The sequence below is a fragment of the Cannabis sativa genome, chromosome X (assembly GCF_029168945.1).
Source record: "Cannabis sativa cultivar Pink pepper isolate KNU-18-1 chromosome X, ASM2916894v1, whole genome shotgun sequence".
Taxonomy (NCBI): domain Eukaryota; kingdom Viridiplantae; phylum Streptophyta; class Magnoliopsida; order Rosales; family Cannabaceae; genus Cannabis; species Cannabis sativa.
The window spans coordinates 24,940,262-24,945,062 of NC_083610.1; positions in this window are offsets into that span (position 1 = coordinate 24,940,262).

Consider the following 4,801-nt stretch of genomic DNA (forward strand, 5'->3'; position numbering starts at 1 on the left):
ATGTTGCTTTGTTTTTATTTTTATTTTTATTATTTTTTTTTCTCTTTTCTTTTATATTTTGTGAATTCCTTGCCACCCTTTTTGATGAATCAAAAGGGGGAGAACAACTATTGATTAATTTTTGGCATCACCTTAATTTTTTTTTTTTGGTATCTAATCTATTAATCATAAGTAAAAATTGAGGGGGAGTTTACAAATTCATGCAAGGTAAATTTTTTTTTTCTTGCACACATTAAGGGGGAGCTAATCCAATTTACTTTGTTTAAATTTTTCTTTCCCTTTCAAAATAATCAAATATTTGATATCATCAAAAAGGGCGAGATTGTTAACTCAAACTTTTAGATCTCCTTGTTTTGATGATTAACAAATATTTGATTATTATTTGTTACTAATGATTTATTTGTTATAAAATAATATAAAATAATATAAAGTAGATGAGAAGAAAGAAGAAGATGAAGAGAGAAAGAGAAAGTGTGAGAATTTCTGAGTTGTTTATTCCAATAGGGTGAACCCCTATTTATACAAATACAAGAGTGAAATAGTAAAGAAACTAAGAAAAAGGGAAACTAAGAAAAAGAGGAATGTTGATTACAATTAATGGTAATAAATAAAAGATTTGGACATCCACATAATTATTAATATTTATAACACTCCCCCTTGGATGTCCATAATAACTGTCTTATTAAAAATCTTACTGAAAAGTTGATCAAAGGAAAAAGAGTATAGTGTAAACTAACTCAACCTCATTTAGGCATTTGTGGAGATCTTCTAATCGACGAATTTCGATCTTTTCTGTCGTCTTCTCAAATGTTGATGTTGGTAATAACTTTGTGAATAAGTTTGCAAGATTGACACTTGATTGAATATGTTGAACACCAATATTGCATTTTCTTGAAGCGTATAAAGAAGAATTTCGTGAAATGTGTTCTAACTCTATCTCCTTCAATGTACACTCCTTTTAGTTGAGCGATGCAAGCAGTATTATCTTCATAGAGAACTGTTTGAGTTGATACTTCTTTATAGAGTGCAATCCATATGTTTCCCGAATATGCTATGTCAATGATCACTCCCACACATTCTCTACTTGCTTCATAAAATGCAAGTATGTTAACATGATTTATATCTGCCTCGTTAAAAACCTTGCCAGAAAAACCCAGTGGGACAAAATCTGAACTAGGGAAAAGGAGTACAATGTATATTTCATATTCATAATTATTTGCAAGTTGCCTCGTTAAAAACCTTGCCAGGAAAACCCATTGGGACAAAACCTGAACTAAGGGAAAAAGAGTGCAACATGAATATGTCTCCCCCTCATGCACATATGATCCATAATTCTTTTGGTGATAATATATCTCATAAGATTATTGTTATCACTTTTAAAATATCACCATATATATCTTTCATCATATATTTTCTATAACTCTTTCAGAGTATGTATGGACTTCTAAATTATAGATGAGGGGTTCGTGGAATATTAGTCTTTATCCAACTAATTGTACCATTCATGTGTGTACACAACTTTGTTCATACTAAAATTTAAAATTTCAAGTAGATATGAACATAACACATTAATGGTACTATAAATTTTCATTTGTGACAATGATGGTACTCCAAGACCACATATTTGTTCCATCTTGTTGTATGATCTTAATTTCCATATCAAATGATCATATATCTATAATTCTTGATACATATGAAGTACTTCAGGACTTCAATACTAATGAACAAACTTTATACATTAATATTTCTCGAAATACAAAAGAAATAATAGTTTGTTCTTTAATTAATCAAAAACTCTTCAAGAGTCTATCACAATGTATAATTTACGTATTTATACTGCATAGACAACCATACATATTTTTCAAACAATAATTTACTTACATGTCTTTATTTCATACAAAGATCTTTGTCATATAGTGCGCGCGACTTAGAATTTATATCACTTAAGACATGTATTAAATTCTTCTAGAATTTTTAGATAAGGCTTATTTCAAATTCTCACTATATTAGGAGCTTCAAATAAATAACCTTTTGTTGTAACATTTATGTGACGCTTATAAATTCTCATAAAATATATTCCAGGCTATAATCAAATCATGATTATATTTTCTCAATATTTAAGCCTTACTTCAATCAATCTCATGTCTATGCAAACTTTGTACAACAATTCATTATGTACAAATACATATATGCAAATTTATCATTAGAAATATTTATTTGCACACCCTACAGGTCTTACTTCACTTTATGTGAGTAAATTTTCCTGGACCGCGTCATAATATTTTGGCCAAAAACAAAATGTATGTCGATAATTCTCGACAAATCTAATACCATGATCCTTGCTGTCTCATGTTAGTTTATTGCATATGCACACATTCAATATTTATTGTCGACAAAAATTTTAATAAATGATAATTTCCTCCCATATTGACATAATTTATAGAGATCTCTTTAAATTACATATTTGTCAAATATGTTTATCATTTATAGGTACCTATATAGAATCACTTCAGGGATTCAATTATGATCAAATGTGTTATGTCTAACTTTTCTTGGGAGTCTCTTCGAGTACCGTTTTCATCACGGTTATCATTTTAATACTTTATAACATTAAGGTATCTCCATGAGTACCTCTAGATTTAACAATTTCAGGATAAATCAAATGAACATTTATTAACAATTTCTATATTGTTCATTTACGCTTCAGGCGTTTTCAACTCATTCTAACTCAACTTTGAATAATATTGATTTGCAGTTTGTATATATCATTTTGAACTATATTGTTCTTATATACTTTGTGCAAGGATCATTTTTCAAAAATTATCATCGATCCCAACTGCTTCTCTCCCCCTTATCGAGAGAATTTTTAAAAATTGTGATATCTAATAATATTAATATACCTGTAGGGATTTCTGTATATCACAATGAATCAATATTTGTTTAAACTCATATATACTATATGACATTGAACTTCAGGTTCAATAAACTTCAGTTTCAAGTTCAATCCTTATGAACTTAATTCATTTATAAGAATGAGTCATACGTGTATAATTAGAAATACATAAATTTACACATTTTATAAATGCATGATCATAGAATCTTATCACATCGATAAGAAACTATGCAATAAAAATCTAACAATGGCTCAAGATTGTTAAAGAAATATAATTTAAATATTTTCTATGTGCAAATAGGCACATTCTTCTTTTGAGCCTTATAAATTAACAATGAGAAGAATCTTCTGGTTCTTCAACAAAATTCAGTCAAATCCTTTGACAATTTATTGCATATGGTTGATTATGTCAAAATAATTCAATTCATGAACTTCAGGTTCACTATAATTTGTATTTCAATGAAACTTTCAAAAGGTAATGTAAATTCATTATAACATAATCATTACAAGTTTCATTTTTATATACACGAATAATATAATTATATTATTATCCATAACATATATACTCTTCAAGAGTAACTAATATGTTTATCAAACTTTATATTTCTTCAGGAATCACTATCATCAATTCAATGATGTGTATAATTTAAAAAATACATGACAACTTCATCATGTTATTGTAATGGTCAAATAGATATAACCATAATACATCATTCATTTTTCCTGGTATCTTTTTAACAAGTCGTCTAATTTATTAATAGACTATTCATCAGTCTAATTATCATGACTTGATATATTATATATTTAAATGTACAATAAGTACATATAATAAGTTATTTCTTATCACTTTCATAACTAGATAAAAGTTATACATCTAGGTACATACAAAGATATTTTACTACTCAAAGTAGCAATTGTATGTAAGACTTCTTCAGGAAGCTTTTCAAATAATTATTTTGTGATTCTTTATCACTTTGATTATATTGGATCACTAACAAATATTAGTAAGTTATATATATTCACTTTTGGGAATATGCAAACTGAATTATATAGTAAATATATATATATACATATCCTGTACCAACAATAGTTTGAAACTATTGATTTCAAGAAATAATAAAATATGTATATATTAATTTTACTTCTGGCATTGCCAATATATGTGAGATCTATATTCTTTGAAATAGAATTTCATGTCTATTCATTCTCTTCAGGGAATGATATTTAAATATTCTAAATGTACAATAAATTTGTACAATTCACATTCTATTCAATAATCAAATATACTTTTATCTTGATTATAAGTGTGTCCGTACTACAGGTACGCGACTACTATTATTCAATTTCACACATGATATATAGATTTTATACACTTTAATTGTGTGTGGTATCTCATCTTTTGGTTGTTTCCACTTTCTTCTGAAAATATTTGAGTAAATAATACCATCGATTGTTTAAAATCATTACATTCACTTCGGGGAATGACGTTGAACAAGTAGAATATTATTATAAATTTCTTAAAAATTTATTACTTGTTCATATATAAAAAGAAATTACTCAGCAATTTCTTTAACAATATTTCAAATAATATATGAATACAATTTTTGCATAATCTCCAAGATGTATGCAAAATTTAATCTTTAATATATGTCACATGCAATAATTTCCAACATTGCAAGTAATAACAATGTATAGTAACATGACTAATACAAACAATCTTTAAAAGTAGTTGAATTCAATTCGTATCATTCTCTGCAGGGAATGATGAACAATAAATACATGTCTCATGTATTTAAATAACATTAGTCATGCTCACTGTTATTCTTATACTTTGATGTTTCAATGCAATTTTCTTAACATTCTTTTTAGGTATTCAAAACCCTCTATAAAATTGCATCAATAATAATC